This window comes from Catharus ustulatus, chromosome 6 (genome assembly GCF_009819885.2).
Source record: "Catharus ustulatus isolate bCatUst1 chromosome 6, bCatUst1.pri.v2, whole genome shotgun sequence".
Lineage (NCBI taxonomy): Eukaryota > Metazoa > Chordata > Aves > Passeriformes > Turdidae > Catharus > Catharus ustulatus.
In genome coordinates this window covers 47,757,046-47,776,370 of record NC_046226.1, presented here as the reverse complement: position 1 = coordinate 47,776,370, position 19,325 = coordinate 47,757,046, and the positions used below count along the sequence as shown (strand labels likewise).

General features: G+C 46.8%; 1 long non-coding RNA gene across 3 annotated transcripts in view; it reads right to left on the bottom strand.

Annotated features, from left to right (window-relative positions):
* The window catches only part of LOC116997213, a 73,559-nt gene extending 55,195 nt beyond the window's left edge, over positions 1-18,364 (bottom strand). For all 3 annotated transcript variants that reach the window (XR_004418132.1, XR_004418131.1, XR_004418133.1), the window contains exons 1-2: positions 18,263-18,364; positions 9,446-9,565 (exon numbers count right to left, since the gene is read on the bottom strand). This is a non-coding gene — a long non-coding RNA (uncharacterized LOC116997213). The remainder of the gene's footprint in view (positions 1-9,445; positions 9,566-18,262) is intronic.
* Positions 18,365-19,325: the final 961 nt, after the last annotated feature.

Sequence of the window (19,325 nt, the reverse complement as noted above, 5' to 3'; positions counted from 1 at the left end):
ACCTTGTATCAGCAGCATGACTTGAGGATCTGTCAAACAAGTTGTGCCCATGATATTGAATCATTTCCTTAAGGGCATTGTAGAGGAGTAAGGAAGGCTTTTGAGGCAGCTGTTTTTAAGCCAGAACTGTGCCAATCACATTGTGTTACTTACAGTTTTAGTCAAAGGTCAAAGCATTTTGGTCTTGCCGTTTTCATATCTCCTAAAGCTTGTACTGTCCCCGGTGAAGCTGTCACAACCTTCGTCTCCTAACCCACATTTTTCCATGATGGGAAGGGTTATTTCCATGAGGACTCTCTGACACTAAAGAAAATCTCTAAGGTCTGACTTCCTTAAAATAAACAAACAACAGACAAAACAACTAACTATACAAGGTGACTCTCCATTAATGTTATGGTTGTTTGCACAGTTAAGAAATAATGAATGCACAGAGTCAGGAAGAAAGGTGCCTGTCATTGAGCTGTCATTGAAGTGAAAGCACAGACAGAGGCAGCAGTGTTGAAAATTAAGGTGAATAGAGTGTGCAGTGATTTTTTTCCCAGGGGTGAAGGGCGAGCCAGCAACATATCAATGCCACTCTCACAGGCCTTCCAGGATGTCCTTTACTACATATTTCTGTGTCAATAGCTTCTTTCAAAGTTTGGTCACCAACAAAGAAGTGCAACTGTTTATTCTGCCTTGGCATTATATTGTTCATGGGTTCTGGAGGAGAGTTCAAATTGAGATCTTTAAAGTACCTGAGCCTTGCAGAAGTTATCATAAAGTTATCATGTTTTTTGTTGTCCCTGATTCATCAGCAGGGAAACTGAGGCAGCAGGCGGTAATGTGCAACACAGTGGTAGAGAAGAGAATGCCTTGCCCCATCCTCCCAGCCATTTGGCTTTGCCTACCACACAATGTTGGATCCTGGGTAAATAATGGAGCTGTCACACCCAAATGTTATTTTTAAACGGCGGGTATTGGGTTTGGCACAAACTCCAGCAAAGCACAGCGTGACCAAGGGAGTCCTGAGGAACAAGTGCCCTGCACAGATGGAGCAGCTTTGGGGAAACCTTGCTGTTGTGCTGCATTGATGCAATCAGTTGAATGGGAGCCCAGCCCCAGCCTGCCAGCAGCCCAGGGAGAGCCTGCACAAAACGGGAAGGACATGGCAGGACGGAGCAGTTGGCTCCTCCAGCTGCCACCTCCTCCACCCTGGTGCCCTGGCCCAGGCCGCGCCAGTCAAATCCATAGGGGGGCAGCAAACCCTTTGCAGTCATGGGACAGCATTCCCAAAATTATCTCTCCCACACTCAGTCCCTGCGCTGCAGGAGAGCCCCACGCACGCAGCACCCTTTGGAAGGTCAGCATGGACCCTGCAAGCTCACGGCAAGGAAGATGGGCCTCCAAAGTCTGGACATGGGTGGCCAGTTCAGCCCAGCAACCCAGCCAGGGGAACACGACATGTGCCTGAGCCCACCAGTAGGGCTGGCAGGGCTCTGGAAAGGCAGACACATACAGAGCTAATTTCAGGTTCTGATACAAAAACCTACACTTCCAACTAAGACTGCCAGAACCCTTTGGTGGATCAATGGATGCAGACTCACTTCAGAGATTTGGGGTGTGCAGGGTCCAGGATGCTTGAGGCTTTTACAATTGTGACAGCACAGGGACAGCCACACTGGCTCAGCACACAGGTCGCCCTAAGCTACATCTCCAGCTTCCATGGTGGTCAACGACAGGAATGGAGGAAAGACCATAGGGAAAAAAGCACACACAGATTTACTCCACTCCCAGGATGCTCCCCTGCCTGCAGAGGTACACGACTTCAGTGAATTCTATGGTACCCAATGTCCTCATGCTCCACTCTCACAGCTGCAGCTTTGGCACAAAGCAAACCTGAGTTTAAGAACGGGGCCAGATCTTGCATTTAGTCTGTTGGTGCAGACAGAGCTCAGATGCAGAAGTAGGTGAAATTGTACCCCAATGAACACAAACCCCTTGTCAATTATAACTAATTAGCCTTTTAGTGACCCTGAATCTCAGGGCACCAACTTTGCTTTGAAATTCACACTAGCTCTGCCCCCCACTCTCCCCTCAGATCTCTAAAAACTTACATTCATGCTATACTCAGTCACCCAAAAAAGCAGAGAGACCGATTTGCTCTCTGGACAGGTCTGGGAGGACAGACTAGAAAGGCACACAGGTGACTTACCCAATATCCCACAGGCAGCCAGTGGTGAAGCTGGGATTAGCTCAAGCATTTTCCACTTCTCCCCTCCCAAGCTCCAGCCCTTTCCTGCTTGATTTTGCATTCTCCACCCAGCTGTCTTTACTGAACAGTGCCTTTTAGGCAGCTGTCAGGTTTAGATGAGTGTCTCCACTCCATCGAATGGGCTGTCCCCCTTTGTGCTGTCCCTGTGTGCTGTTAACCCTCATTTCCCACTGGAATGAACAAGGAAAAACAAGACAGCACTATGGCAGCTGGATAGTAGCTCACCTCTCCCTGTCCCTACCGAAGACAATTTTCTCCTCCTTTTCCCCTCTCCACTAACAGGTTTCCTAGAGACCCTTTTGTCTTCAGTTCCCTCCACAAAAAAAAAAAAAAGAAATTCATTGTTTTTCCTCTATCCTTCTAAAAAGAGAGTTAGGACTTCCAGGTCCTAATCCCTCCAAAAAGCTTCTGACACAGTGTTAACCCTAGAGAGTGGTAGACAGGTGACAAACAGGTCAGCCCTTGTTTTTACTTTCCTCCTTCGAGAGAGAAAAATAAAAAACTTTAAAAATCAGTTCTACCCATTCCTTTAAGCTGCTTCATCTTAACACAGACATTTCCCCTTCCTCAGCCCCTGAGCACCCTCCCTGCTTGCCTCCACTAATAACATCCCAGACTAAACAACTCCATCCCTCTTTCAGTGGCTCACCTGCCTGCTCTGGCTACTGCCTGCCTGAGGTCAGGAAAGAGACACCAGTTGCTCAGCTGCATACAGCTCCCAGAGGGGAGGAATAAAAAAAAAAAAAAAAGAACCCTGGGAAGTGAAAAGGAGGGAAAAGGGAGAGGATTTGGTAGCAGGTTAAGGGATGGACATGCAGCCCTGACAGAAGAGGTCCCTATAAAGATTTCAACCATGCTGGCTCTTAGCAGAGGGGTGCCTGCCACCCCAGATTTATCTCAACATCTCTGCAGCAGTAACCTATCCAGCCATGCCTCTTTCTCCCTTTTACCTTACAACAGCACAGTGTCCTTCCTTCAGGATCCCAAAGAGTGAGGTTTAAAAAGCCTTCTGTCAGGCCCAGCTGTCAAATGCCCGGGACAAATGCAGAAACAGAAGGAAGACTGTCTGATCCCAACACAAACCTCTGTGATCAGTGCTGCAGTGTCAGACTGAATGATCAGACTTTGCCATCACTTCTGGCCATGGGGATCCAAGCACTGAGGGAGGTGATGGGAATCCATGCAGAAAGCTCACAAAGCATTTGCCTGAAGATACCTGACTTGCTATTCTCCAAAACTTCACAAGCAGAAAACCATCCTGAGAAATACTAAAACAACAAACTCTGAGCTCTGAAGTTTAAATAGCAAAGGTAGAGCTAGATAAAATTTTCCTTGGTATCACTCCCTGTGGTGAAGAACAAGGCTAGCTACCTGGTGGATGGAGGAGAAAACAGCCTCCAGAACTCAACTGTAACAAAACCTGGGGTTGGATCCAAGAGGAGAGCAGCACAGAGTCCTCAGGTTTTATCAAGGTCTTCTCTGTCTGCTGGGAAGCTGGTTTCTATTAAAGAAAGCATCGCCACCAGTTCCCTTGCCTTACCCCAGTAACACATAACACACCATGCCTGTTTCCTTCCCGGCCAGTCAGCTCTAATAAAAAGCAGAGTTGTGCCTGAAAAGCATGTTGCGCAAAGATGGCCCCGCCAAGCAGTCCAAGGGATGCGCTCGCCAGCAGCCAGTCAGACACACGCACACCCACATCCCTCACTCGCCTGCAAACAGCACAGATCGCTTCCCCAGCTGCTGCACAGCCATTCCAGGCTGCTGCAGGAGAAACCTATCTCCTCCTGGTTGTAGTGCTGTGTGCAAGGTGGTCAGGAAGGGCAGGCATACCTGTCTTTGCAAATCTGAGGTCCTGACACCTCCTGGTCTGTGAAAGCTTTGCATGAATGCCAGTGCTTTAATTTCAGACTCTTGCATTTGAATCATCTTCCCCTGAACGACCATGCAGCTCAGCATCAAGCAGAGGTCACCTCCGTGGCATTTGTGTGACACCTGGCACAGTCACACCAGTATTAGAGCATCACCTCAAACGATGCAGCAAGACCTTGCCATCATGAAGCAGGCTTAGTTAAGTTAAGCACTTAAAATGTCATGTTTCTTGGACACCAGCTATTTAACACATTTATTATACCCAGAATTACAAAGGGGCTGAAAGGAAAGTGAGGGATGGTTTCCTCCAGGGCTCTCCTGAGTAACTACCAGCAGAAAATCTTTGACAGAGTCAGATAGAGTAAAAGCCTTGACAACAGCCATTTCCATCACACTACAAGTTTACAGCCCAGGGTGTAACATTTGAAAACCATTCAGCAGCATCTGCCAGGGAGAAAAGAGGAATGAATTCTGCTGAATCCACACCCGATGCCACTGTAACGCATGACAGCAAATCAACGAGGCAGAGAGCAGCCTCTAAATTATTTGTAGTGATATGGGACACAAACATGAAGCAAGACAACCAAGTGGCACGAGACCTCCCTGGCGAGGAGCACCTGCACAGACAGTGGCAAGCAGCAGGAAAACTTGTCAGGACAATGAGTGCTCCTGCCCCAGGCGGGCAAAAGGAGAGGGCTGTGAGCCCAGCACACTCCCAAGCACTGCTGCCAGCCCAGAGCTCTGCTCTCTCCAGCCACCAGTGGGGCTAGAGCCACTTCAGCAATGCAGAAGAGATGCTCTAGGAGCTCATGCCAGCTGCACAGCACACGGACAGGCTCACAGAACTGCATCCTCTCACTCAGGGCAGCCAGCAGCTCCTTGTCCCCCAGGTGCCACCAGCAGAGGAGGAGCTGCCCGTCTCCTGGAGGTGGGGACAGTGGCTAGGAGGGGCAGCCTGTGTGCGACATAATGGCAGTGCTAGGCAACACTAAAACCAGCCTAAAATCATCAGCCAATTTGCTCTGATCTATACTCCTGTCCCAGACCTCAGACCCATGGCAGGCACAGCCCAGCTGTGGCCAGATGAAGGCTAAGGGAGGAAAGTTTGGGCAGCCCAACTGCAGAAGCTGTGGGAAGCCAGAGCAACCCTGAGAAATTGTCACATCCATCCTTTCCCTCCAATCCTTTCTGGCTTCTTTGCCCCCTCCTCATCAGAAGCATATCTCAGTGGTCAGGAACAGATCAAAGCCCTGTGTCCTGGCAAGCTGGCTCTCCTCCCCTGGGACAAGCCCCAAGGCACAAGCCCCAAGGCATGCTGCAAAGGGCACTTTCCCCCTCCAACCACCCTCTGCTTTGAGCAGGCAGGAGCACTGGCTCTTCCTGCTCTTTCATCTCCCTGTTTGATTTTCCCTGCTCTGGTTCTCAGAGCTTGAAGTCAGTGGATGGTTTGTTAAAAGAGAGGGAAAACAAGCCATCCCAATGCTTGAATAGCTTTACAGCAAGACTCCCTCATGGAAAGCATGACTGAACATAAGAGGCGTTTTTTAATCTAGTTTTGAAACATAGGTGAGAGTTATACCCTGGGGTTTATTACACTGCCTATAGCAAGGCATGTTCTAGGGAAAAGTCTAGGTATTTTATAGGTGTCTGGTCAGCATGGCCAGTTCTACCCATCCAAATGTGACAAAACACATTCAAAATATTGAGAGATCTGCTTTAAATAATCACAAGCCCTTTATTTATTTAAAACCCCAAAAGACAGACCTTCCTTTCTTTGCCATCTGTTTTTCTAAGCTTTTAAGATTTATGTCATCAAACTCTGCGTGTATAAAGGCGCAGTTTGGTTGCTTTTTTTCCTGAACTCAAACGTACAGATCTCATATAAATCCTTTGACCCCAGGACCTTAGTCTTTGGAGAAGAAAAAACATCAAATACAAGAAGATTGTCCCAGAATTGACAACCCTTGTTGCTAGTTTCCTTCCCAATAAATTTTTTTGCATCTTTTTGACAGCAGGTCACAGGTTGCTCTAATCATATGGCCACAGCTATCGAGGAGGGGAAGGCATTTGGGACAAGGTTTTGAAGAGGAACAGTCATGGACATACATCAGAATAACAAAGTTGACATGTTCACCCAAAGGGTATCTCTCCTTCCGCTATTTCAAGACACATCATGCATGATAAGATTACGTACCCTGCATACATCCTCTTAGTTTTGGGTGTGCCTAATTTCCTCTCAGCTTTGCAGTGGCACCTCAGATAAGAGGAGGAATCAAGATGGAACTCTGCTCTCACTTCTACCACTGTCCTACCAGAGAGCTCCACAAATTGTCCAGTCTTGCACTGGTACAATGGGCATAAAATCCACTCTGCCCTGGATAGCACTGCTAAACCTGGCCACAAACAGGACACTCGTGTGTCTTAAACGGGATTAGGCACTGCTTAAACTTGGCAGTTCATTTTCAGAAATTTAGAGACAAGTGTTGTAACAAGACCTAGATAGCACAAAACAGACATATAATGCTGTCTTACTCCATAGGTTGAGAAACCTCCCAAAAAATAGAAACTAGTAAGGCATAGAGTCATTGTGGTACCTAAACTTAGTATCAGCCACAGAAAAGAAAACAAGCCGTGGCTGAACTGTTTTTTATTTCTCTTTGATCTGTGCCTGACTCTCCAGGAGTCACCAGCAACCAGGAGTAATTTATAATAAGCTTTAGGCTGCTCTGATTTATTCTGAGAGTTGAAGCCAGGTGCAAGGAAGTTCAACAGCCAGCATTTCTTGGCTTTCACTGGGGAGAGCAAAACACTAAACACTACAAATCCCCAGTGTGGCATACTTTGGGCTTCAATACAATGGGCAAAGACAGCATACTCAGAAAGCATGCAAAAAGGAATCAGACTTTTTGCAAGTAGGATGCACTAATTGCTTCTTGAGAGTTCTTTTTCTAGCTGCAATTTCTGACCCTAGAACAGCATTCAAATCATGCTGGCATTAGCAACAGAAAAATAAAAAACACTGACAAAATTAAGGGTAGGACACAATAACCTTGATGACTTTCAAAAGGAAGAGAATGAGGGGGAGGTTCCCCATCTATTTTCAATTTCCTGACATGACATGCAAAAAAAAAAAAATGGGCAACCCAAAGTTTGATTCAGAGAGCAGAACTTCAGAAGTTATTCATTATCAGCAAGACTGACTGGAAATTCAGCCAGTGGCTGGGCTTTTTCTTACACTTACAAACTGTTCACAAACAGATTCTAATTCTTCCCAAGTAAATCTACAAAATTCAAAACTATATCCCTGCAGGTTAGGAGGTCCACAACTATAATGGGTCAGCATCACCTAACTCTTCTTTGAATAACTCAGCCTTCACCAGCCCATTGAACAAACCCAGCTGCTCTCTTGGAGCTACTCACATGCCTTTTTTACTTGGATTTTTACTTTTTGCTATTCAGGGCATGCGACTGCTCACCTGCACTGCATGGCTTGATTCTACAGCACAAATGGATGACAAAAGACTTTTAATATAACAAGCAAGGCTGAATGATGAAGAAGTTACAGTTCACATTTTTTTGGACTAAAAATGCTTTCGTGCTAAAGTTTGAGAAGCCTTTTAGATTCATAAACATTGTCCTCGCGGCACACAGGTCATCTACATTCTCATAAATAACCAATAATATAACTTTTTGGAGACCAGCAAAGCCAAGTCAAATTGAGAGTTTGCCAACATGTCCACAATACTATTTACTCCATTAGTGCACCAGACCCTGCAATGGAGCACTTGACTCTGTTCCTTCCAAATTAAATGAAAGAAATGGGGGAAAAAAAAAAGGCAACAAAGAGAAACCAAAATCCATCTGAATGAGTCAGAACACCATGTGATAGCTGTCCCCTTGCAGGCCACTCTGCAGCATGTGCTTCCACCAGACTGTATATGAGATGTCAAACCATTCAGTCTATAAACTCGCTTTATTATAAATACTAGCATCCTGTCCCAGTGGATTTGAGGTTGATTTTTTTTAAGTTTTAATTCAAGCCTAGCTCCATCAAAACAGCCATGCTACAATATTTTAGAACAAGTGGGTTTGATTTCAAGCATGCCAAAAGGCAGAGGGAGGGAGATTGTAAAGAGGAACAGCTAAATCTTTTTGCTTTCTCTCCTCAGCACCATTGCGAAATCTTTCTCCAAAACGTAAGAATAAAGTCAAGTTTCCATGTTTTAAACAAACCCCTGTGTGTTATTGTGCTGCACTTCTGCAACAAGGAATATAGGTCAAGAACTTTTGGACCTTTCAGATTTTAAGGTATACAAACTCTGGCAGAATTGCTATCTGTACTTTTCCTTTCTCCCCCCTCCTTTTTTCTTTCTAGCCCTGATCATTTCCCTTCGCTCTATTTCTTTTACATTTCTCTCTCACTTTCCTTTTCCTCTTCCCTTTTGCCTTCACCCTATCCCATCCTAATGCTGGAAAGCTACTGCAAGATGCAGCTTCAAACCAAAGGCCCTGAAAAGTTCCCTTATGTTTATCGACACATTTTCCACCCTCGGGTTTTCATCCAGTGGGATACAAGTATCCCAAAAATGCATGTGTGTGTGCAGATGAGCATGCACAAACGTCTGCACACACACGCAGTGCGTGAAAACACACGAAAAGTGCGTTTGCGTGCGTGTCCTATGCTTGCAGGTTATTTTTTGTTTCCCCCTCTGCAGCCTTGGGGAGATTTGCAGGCTGGATGCCGCAGGCTGGCTCTGTGCATTGCGAGGCGTGTCAGGATGAATAATGGGGGCCAGCGGCTCTGCCAGCGGGTCAGGGAACAGCAAGTGCGTAAAAAGGCGGGATTGTCCGAGGAGCACACGCAGTGTCGGCTGCGGTTCGGAACGCGCGGCCAGACACACACCGAGAACGAGCTGCCGGCTCCAAGGCCAGCAGAAGCACGTTGCCCCATTCCTGCTGACCCCTTGCAAGCGTGTGAATTACAGACTGCCACCCAGGAATGCCAGCAACTATTTCCCAGCAGCTCAAAGTACGAATGCGCTTCAGCAGATGTTTAAGATCAACATCTGTACCTTGGACCTTGTAACAGACTGCACTTGGTCTCGTTGAGCTGGATGATCAGGGGCAGGTCTTCTGCTCTTAATCCCCCCTTGATTTGATATTTGCATGGTAATCATTTAGGTGAAGGTCCAGGCAAAATGCTGACACCCAACACAGGGCTATCAGCTGGAAAGAAATGACTGTGTCCTAGCAAAGAGGTGACAGGCTCTTCCTGAAACTTCCAAGGATATTTTTCCTGGAAATCATTTTCATACATACCTTTACTCCAGTTAGTGAAAGATGAACATTCTTCACTCAATATTTTGAACCATTTGAATGGCATATGTTAGAGAGTTCATTTCTTGGGCCCAAAGTTTGCTCATGAAAGGCTAGAAAGATCTGTAGAGAAAAACAAGGAAAGGTTAGCACAAGAAATAGAGCAGAGAGAAAAATTCAGATGAAAAGATACATTCAGTCTACACAGTATTACACCCACAAAGAATGTTATATCCCAAGAGCTAGAAGTCCCATAAGCGCCAAAATGCAGGTTATTCACGTAGCAGTAACTGGTTGCCCTGAACATGGTTGTGACACAGCCAGTTTTTTCTACAGGACATCCCTAGTCATTCTTCCCTGGTGCCCATCCAAGTCCAAATTTTTCTGCCTGTCTCCCACAGCCTTTGTTCTGCCTCATTTTGTGCAGCTGCCTCCACAACTTAGTTTCTCATCCTCTAGGATTTGGTCTTCCTTGACTTTTGAACCTCTGCTTATCATCCTGAAGTTCCTTGTCACATCAACAGCCTCAGCTGCCTTCTCTTCTCACATGTGCAATTCCCATCTCACTCTCCATCCGTACAGTTCCTTTCCCAATACCAGTCTCCTTTTCCCTTCTGACTTTCAGTAGCTTTTCAACTCCCAGGTCTCCTGCTGGTCCTCACTTCCCTCCTCTGTCTTCCCAGGCCACACTTGTTGTGTCCAGCTGCTCCCTTTGCTGCCTTCTCTCCCACATTCAGCTCCCAGAAGTCCTTCTGCACTTGAAGTTTGATTGTACACCTCCTCCCTGCCTCCTGGGCACCACCAGAACTGAAGCCACCAAGACTGCAGGAAAGATAGACAGCTGTTTCACACCTCCCCAGAATCATGGTGCCATGAGAGTCATTAGGAAGGTTCAGGGATGAAATACACTCCCTTGATTTTGGGATAAGCACCACAGTGATGTACTAGTCAAGTGGACACATCACAGCATTTACCAGATTCTCACCACCATGAGCAGACTGAGATAATATTTTTGGTTTTTCTCTTCTCCAAAATGTATAACACAGCTGAAAACAATCAGCTTTTCACAGGAAAAACAGCAGGCTCTTCCTCAGTCTCAGAGGGTTGAACTCATCTGTCTAAAAATGAGGAGTCTGTTTAAAACAATTTTTCTAAACTACCTCTGTCACGAACCCCCAGGATGCAATCCATTTCACTACTATTAGGTACCTATTTTCAGATTGACTGATTGAACACCCTCATCTTTCTCCACAGAAGATGGAGAAAGCTTAGTTCAAACAAATTACGTGGAATGAATGCCTAAGAAACAGCCAGCACTAAAAAAGAGGTGAGTTCTACCTCCTAGTGATTCCTCAATGACATCTCAGACTCATTCAGAAAGAAATCAGCTGCCTTAGTGAAGTAAAACAACAACAACAACAAAATATTTCAGTTTGTCTTTTTTCAAACACAGAAGGGAAAATTATGGAAATTTCTCCTCATCTTATTCCTGGAAATGAGTGAACCATTTCAGATTACACCATCCCAAAAAAAAAAATCTATCCTGAGGCACATGTGTAGCACTGTAAATGACAGTGAGAAGAGTTCAGATCGGCAAAATCATGAGCAAATGAATACAGGGTCTTATGATAAGTGTTGAACAGCTTCCCAAGAGATATTAGTCCCATTTACACCTCAGGTAGGATACAAAGAGGCCACTCTCCCTAGCTTTGATTTGCAATCCTTCTTCAATGTCACCTCCATTTCTCTTCAGAGAGAAGGTGGTGTAAGGATGGTTGTATCTTCCTTTAAATGTCCCTTTTGAGAGGGGGATGGGGAAGAGAAAGGGGAGGCAGAGTTGCTAAAAAACTTGCAATTCAGTTACAGGAAAAAATGTGCCTGAAAAGCGACTTTCCAGAGCCAAGAGCTTCACAGAATTCAACAGTTCTTCCAGACTTACACAGATACATATCACTCACAGTAACATTCTGCAGGCTCCAGACTCCACCAAATTATCAGGCAGTCTTTCCAACAATTAATGAGAGGGTTGTCAAATATTTATAACAGAGCACAGTGACTCCTTCCAGCACAGCCTGCAGAGGTGCACAGCACATCTGCATATTTCAGCATAGGGGAAAGAGTGAATTTTGTTTCTTTTATGGAACTAAAAGATAGTAGGACCAAGGAAACAACATTCCTCCTTACTTCCTTCTGAGCTAGGTCAGTACAACAACAAAATGCAACACTGCAGGTCCACCCCTGCCTTCAGCTTCACCAGGAGAGGAGTTCTAGCCTTAACCTCAGGTTTTTTGTTGGCAATGGCTTTGCCAGATACTTGGCCTTTCCCTGCAGCACTATGTCCCATTGGCAACACGAGCACTAACCAGGAGAAGCTATGGGAGACCTACACCTAGAATCAATTCAAAAGAGACAGAGAGCAAGAAAGAGCCCACTTTGGTGCCTTTCTGGGCACGGAGATGGCACCAGGCACAAACCCAGAAAACACCCAGCCAAGGTGGTGAGTCCTGTCCATGTATCCTGGGTATCCATCCCTTGTAACCAGTAGGAAATGGAAAGTCCACAAGGTGCTGATTCTGGATGTTACCAGACAATATCAGAGAGCTTTACACACACCTTGCCAAGGCAGGACAGCCCTGACCTTCAACAGCAGCTGCCTAGGAGCAGCCAAGACTCAGCTACCATCCTTCTCAGCTCTTCTTAGACCCACGAAGTCTCCTCTGTGAGAAGGGACCCAACAACATCACAGGGTAAGGCAGAGATCCTGGGAAATCCTTAGATGCTGGCTCATGGCAGGTTTGAAACACTTCTGCTTCACAGTAACAGAGCAACAGGTGTGTGGGTAAAAGTCCAGAGAGCTGTGTTGGGTGAAAGCAGTAGATGGCAGGGAGAGAGGAACACCTGCCAACGTGACAATCTTGCAACGAGTGAAACAGCCTTGGATATAAACCTTGCCAATAAATCCCTTTTGGAGGAATAAACCTGTTCTTTTAGCAGCCTTCCCCTAGCAACCTTGGCTCTACACTCTGTGGCTGGTCCAAAGCATTTGTCTTGGAAGATGTGGCCTTTGACAATCAAATTACCAGACACTTCACATTTTATTGCAAGGCCTCCTGTGTTGGAAAGAGCTAATGAAGATCCCACTGTGCTCCTGGGTCTGTGAGGTCCAACACCTCATGCTTGTGGCTTGGTGGAACGTAGGTCTGCCTAGAGCAGCCACGCTCTGCAGCCTCTCCCCACCCTCCCTGTAATCCCACAGCCTGGGGAGGAACCCTCTTTCTGACTCACAGCAGACACTTCTTTTGCTCTTCTCTTTCTTTTCCCCTGCATTGTTTGCTGACTAACACTCAGAAAAGGGGTTTTACCTCCCAGAAAACAGACAGGGCATTTCCCAAGGGCTGCCAGCTGCAAGAATGGGATAACTTCCACTCCTGTCCCGACAGCCAGTGACAAGGTGTGGGTGTGTGGGGATGCGGTGGAAATCCCCGGAATACCACAGCTGTTCTGCAGACAGCAAAGACAGATTTCACAGCCTGTGCCTGGCAGGCACATGCAGGCACACATGGGTGGATCTGGGACCTGACCAACACTTCACAGGGCCACCAAGAGGGTGTCTCCAGATCACAGCTTTCATGGGCAGCACCGTCCAGCCTCTTCCCAACTCTGCTGGCCAGTTTTCTCCCTGGCTTTGGGAGCGATGTAAAAAGGCTAGATCACCACTTACCTTGCTCAAAGGCACCCTCCTAAAGGCAAGCCCAGATATCCCTTCCCCATGCTTTTAGAGTTGTCTGGAAGCAAAAGAGCCACATGCTGTGTCTATGTCCTACTTTTTGACATCTTCAAGCCTTCCCCTCCCAGATCTGCTCTGGTTCTTATGTCCTTCTGCACTTCCCTGAAAGGAATTGTCATAATGCAAGACAAGGGGGCTGTGGGAAAAGCCAACACACTCATTTTAAAAGGCAAGAGCAACATCTTTAAGGTGTTGGGTTTTTTGGTAACCTTTCCAAACTCCCCTTTGTATAAACTCTGGGTCAGAGCCTCCCTATTCACATCTCTGAAGCCGGGGACCCCCTCTTCATCCTCCAGAAATTGTGCAGCTTTCTCCCCACACCAGCTGGGAAACTTGCCCAGCTGAGTGGATACAAACTCAGCAAGGGTAGAACTGTCACAAAGCAGGGGATCTCGGGGAGTTTTGCAGCCAAGCTCCACCATGACTGTCACAGGGGAGGTCACTGTCCTGCAGGTTGATTCTGTTCTGTCCAGAGCATGCAATGAGCAGGAGGCAGAAGGAGATCTCTACCCATTCCTGCAGGGCTTAATCCCAATCCCTGCACTTCCCTGCTCAAGGAGCACAGGCTGCAAACGAGAGGCTGTCGGGAGAGGACTCCCCAGCCACGCAGTGTGCCATCTGTACCGCAGGGAGGCTGTTCCTCCTCAACAACAACCACCAAAAAAAAAAAAAAAGGTCATTTTTCTTCTCCCCCCGCTCCTCCCCCCTTCCAGAAAGTCTTGGTTTCATCCCACTGTGGAACAAAAACAAATGCTCTAAACCGCAACATTTTTCACAAACCGGAATTTCTTGCAGTCTGGCCAGCCTTGGTGGATCAATACCAGGCATTTCTTTCCTCCTCTGCTCTGGCCTTTCCCTTCCAGCCTCCTCCCCCCACCCCCCCACTCACCGAAGGGAATAAGGGAGCTGGAGGTGTCAAACGGAGGAGTCGGGAACACTCCAGCTTGGTTTTAAAAGGGACAGAAAAAACACTGGCGTCAGCTGGAGCACCAGGGCAGGCGTTGAGACCTTGTTTTGGATTTTGCAGAGACTATCCCTGGGGAGAGCTGTCTTTTTTTTTTTTTTTTGTCCTTTTTTTTTTAAATGCATGGTTTTGTTTGTAAGTTAAAAGTCTCAGGATTTGCAGTCTTTGAAGCATGGTCAGCCTGCCAGATGGAATTAGTCAGTGCCTTTCTGTTGGAAATCCCAGGCAGATGAAGCGGGATGGAAGGACAGCATGGAAGGACAGCATTTCTCTCATTTACCAGGGAACCCCCTGCACTGACACCCACAAATTCAACCAGAGAGCTCTGCGGGACCCAAAAATCAGGCAGGACTGACGGCAGGAAGGCAAGCAGAGGCCCAAAGCTTTCATGCGCATCAATCAGTGTGGCACCACTGCAGGCAGTGGCCCCAAGCAGATTTACACTGCCTAAAATCCAGCCCAGATGTTTTTGCTGGTCCTTGCCTGAAGCTGTAAGATGTCAGCGGACTTTCCTCTGCTTAAAAGTGGTGCTGAATTTGGCTGTCCCTGCCTCTGACTCACACCATCTTTCCATTTCTTCCCACCATGGCCTGTTTCAAATCTTCTATTTGTGGACTCCTCACAGGGAGCACTCTCACTCCCAGGTGAGCAGTCTCCCTCTGCCATATTCCTCAGTGAGCTCTTGCCTTCCTTCACACACCCCCTCAATCTCACATCTAAACCCATGAACCCAAGTGTCATCTTTGGCATTTTCCCAATCTCTTTTCTCCTCTCCTATTTGTCCCTTTCCTGAGCCCACCATTCGAGTGGGGATCAGCTATGCAACCACTGAGTCTCTTCCTCGAGCATCCCATGTCTCTGCTAAAAGCTTCAGGTCACTCCTCGGGCAGTCCACTGGCAAAATTACACTTGGAGAACACGCACATATTTCCACATCATCCAAAGCACCACCCAAGAGGAGAGTTAGTACCGCTTGTTCCAAACACGAAATGTATGGGTGACAGCCCATCACAAAAACATCCACGGGTGTGGGAAGAGTTCATGAGTGCTAGACTGGAACCGACAGTCTCCTCACAGGAGAGACCAGAGCTAATCACTGAGCAGCTGAGACCTCAGCTTCATTTCTCACAGGGTTTGGAAGGGGCAGAGAGGCTTGCTGTGGTGTTGGTGCACAGCAGTGCTACCAAGGCAGCCATGCATACAAATGCATGGAGACAGCACATTTCACCTTTGAACTCCCCAAATCTCCCAGCAGCACAATGGTTACACCACCAGGGTGGTCCAAGAAGCACATCACCTAAGTGACCACAGCGCTCAAATACTTGAGGAATAGATGGATCCCTGTGACTGAGGGATGAATTTCAGTCTCTGAGCAAGGTCTTTTTTAACAAGGCAAGAGGCAGCATCTCAAGAGCAACAAGCATATGCAACTTATTGCTGGCCAAAATCAAGGCCAGTTTTTTAAACCCTTTACAAAAGCCTTGCAACATCTCTACAATCACACTAGCAGCAGCCAGCCTGTGGGATAATGACCCTCTGTATCAAGTCTTCTGAAACCCCCAGTATATCCATAGAGTTACACGGCCCTGTGGTGATTAAATGCAGCACCAGTCATCTGAACATCCCCATCCCAAAGTCACCTGTACTACAGGAAGGTAAAAAACAATGCCAGAGAGCTGGAACCAACTCACAACTGCTGCCAGCACTATTCATGGTACTGGTGAACACCATGAAAAAACAGGACCAGTCAAAGCAAATAAAACTGATTTCCAGCACTCAGAATACATGGCAACTCAACAGCTCAATCCACCTTTTCCATTAGGTCTATCCATGTGCCCAAGCTGCTGCTTCTTCAATTCCTTCCTCCACATGATGCCTTCTCCAGGCCACTACTGGAGCCCTGACTAGTTCTGCATCTTTAAATTCTGACTCAGAGCACAGACAACTGTCTTAGGAAACCTTAATCTCCAAAAACACCACAGCAGATCTCCAAAGGAGGCAACAGCGTGCAGCTGTCACCTGGGCTATTTATTACTACAGGAGTAAGCACTGAGGCTTGCTCAGCTGAGTGAGAAATGCAGTCTTGGGGTGGGTACAGCAGAAGCTGGACTCCTACCTTTTGGCTACACTCTGACTGCTCAGAAAGACATGCCACTGCAGAGCACAGCATTTGGCTTTCATCCACCTCACACCTTCCCTGCACCCTGGAGCCTCCCAAACAGCCTGGCCACACCCATACAAGGATTCACAGAAGCACAGAAGGAGTCAGGTTGAAGGGACCACAGGGGTGATCTGGTCCAACCTCTCTGCACCAGCTGGGTCACCCCAGAGCACCTGGCACAGGATTGTGTCCAGATGGTTCTTGAGTGTCTCCAGCAAGGGAGACTCCAGACCCTGTCTGGGCAATCTGTTTCAGTGCTTGGTCACCTGCACAGCAAAGAAGTTCTTCCTCATATTCAGGTGGAACTTCTGGGGAGCAGTTCCTGCCCATTGTTTGACACCACTGGGAAGAGCCTGGTTCCATCCTCTTGGCACCCTCCCTGCAGATACTAACAGACATTGCTGAAGTCACCACTCAGTCATCTCTTCTCAAGACTCATCTGGCCCAGCTCCCTTAGACTTTCCTTTATGGAAGAGATGTTCCAGACCCTTAACCATCTCTGTAGCCCTCCACTGCACCCACTCCAGGAGCTCCATGTCTCTGTTGTTCTGAGGAGCCCAGAGCTCAGCACAGTACCCCAGATGTGCCTCACCAGGGCTGAGCAGAGGGACCTTGACCTGCTGGCAGTGCTCTTCCTAATGCCCCCAGGATATCATTGGCCTTCCTGGCCACAAGGACACGCTGATGGGTCATGGACAGCTTGGACCACCAGGATCCCCAGGCCCACGTGCCTGCAGTGGGGAAAGCCAGACCTAGGCAGGGGCTGCCCTTACCAGCCTGCAGAGGGGCCCCCACGGGCTTTGTTTCCTTGCTGCAAACAGAAGGGGACGGAGAACAGGAGTGATTTCATTTACTGGCCCCATTATGTACTACTTTGTGCATATTTAAGGGATGCTATGAAGCTGCCAACATGGCCCACAGCTGGGCAGAACACGAGTAACCCTAGTTTAGAGGAAGAGGCAACAAAAGAACCTAAGAGAGGTCTGAAACCAGGAAAACAGGCTTGTTTATGAAGCCAAAGAGAGAGTGCAGCATATTCCAAGACCAAGGGAATTTTTCTCGCAACATTATTTTGCCTTGGCTACCTGGCCACTCTCACATAAACAATGGAGACACACCAAGAAAGCAAGGAGACTTCACAGAGGTTATAAAAATATCACTTGTGTAATTAGACTGAATCAAAACTCATGACTTTCTGGTTGGAAGGAATGTGTGTGTTTCCCCTCTCGTTTCTTTTTCTCCTCTTTTCAGTTTTTTTTCCTCATAAAAATCTAGATAAACAAAAGCCCTAGGATATTGGATGGTTCCTTGCATATTGTTTAAAGAGCAGAAACAACAACAACAGCAACCACTGCAGTGAGGAGGAGAGGCTGCGATTGACACTGCTTTTCTCCGTTTGCAGGAGCCCTTCTCAGCCTTGCTCTGCCCCACACAATGTCCAGTCCCAGGACAGGATGAGGCTCCTTCCCTTGGTGATGCTTCCCACTCTTCCCCCAGCCACAGCAGCACGCTGCCAATGGGTCACGTGTGTAACTAACTGTGGCAAATTGGATTTACATTCCTGCCTCTCTCCTCGGCTTCACGGGCAATCCACTTACTGCCTCCTTCCAGACAGATAACTGCAAACAGGAGAGGGGAAAAGTCACCCCTCTAGACAGCCTTGCCTGCCATGACTAGTTCATGAACTCTGCAAGGCAGACACTTCCCACTGCCATGCACAAGGAGCCCACAGCCCTGCGAGAAGATCACCCCCACACATTCTCATTCACGATAGCCACCAACATTCACCCACTTTCTAAAATGCTTTGGATTAAAAGCGTGAGTGTTGCCAGCTTTCAGCTTCAAAAATGTTGTGTGTGGCCCTAGAACAGAATGATATAGGCTTCAAAATAATAAGACTTAACCAACCCAAAAGTATTTGGAGTATTTTTCATCTGTTTTCTTATTTGGACCCTTGAGGCTTCATATTTTCAAGTGAAGTTATTTTCTTCCAGGATCAAGAGAGCTGGAAATGCTAGTCTGAAAAAATAAAAATAAATAGAAAGCTGAGAATCTCATTCAGCCTCTTGATTCCAAGAGCTCAAATAAAGACCACAAGTCTCAAATAAAATCCACAAACATCATAAGCTTGACGATGATATTCAACAAGGGATGCCAATGTTTAGAAGCATGAAAAGATAATTCCTACCTCGCTGGATCTGGTTCTATTTTCTTTTTCTCACCTCAAATTCAATGGCTGTTTTTCTGTTCCTGTAGGGACTCTATTTCTAGACAAACAAATCAATTTCTTCCCATACATCAGAGGGTGTAATCCTATCTATCAGCTAATTGCTTTTGAAATTCTTTAGTCCTTGATGCTTCATGAAAACAAACAATTCAACAGAAGAAAAATCCCAAGTAGTGGTCTTAATGAGAAAAACTGCATCAAGAGTTGCCTTCCTGTTAGTTTACTACTGCTCAATCAGCTCTTGTGTGCCCTTAAATTGTTCTGTCCTGAACCAACAGAAGATGGATATAGGGACAGATGGAAACCAAACTCCTACGAAACAGAGACCCTGGGTGGGAGAAACCCCAAGCTCTTCTGAACCCCCCTACCTTTGGGGAGACAAAGACAGTGCTTTTAGCAGGAATCTTCAGGGTTCCCAGCACTGCCAAAAACATTTATTTTTCATTTTCTCTTTTTTTTTTTTTTTTTTTTTTTTTTTGCCCTGCTATCACAGATAATGAGAAAAAAAAACCCACAAAACTATTTAGAACAACAAACTTCCTTTTTTCTCTGTCATCAGAGTAGTCAAAGTTCCCCCTTAGAAAAGGGTTTAGAAAAATGGCGATCCCTGCCTTCTTTACACATTTGCTGTAAACACACTCTAAAATCATGCTGTGTTCCTTTGGGGCACATTTGGCAGTACACAGACAAAGGACCCCCATTGAGAGGGACACAGAGACATACACCTCAGTTGGGTGACTGTAT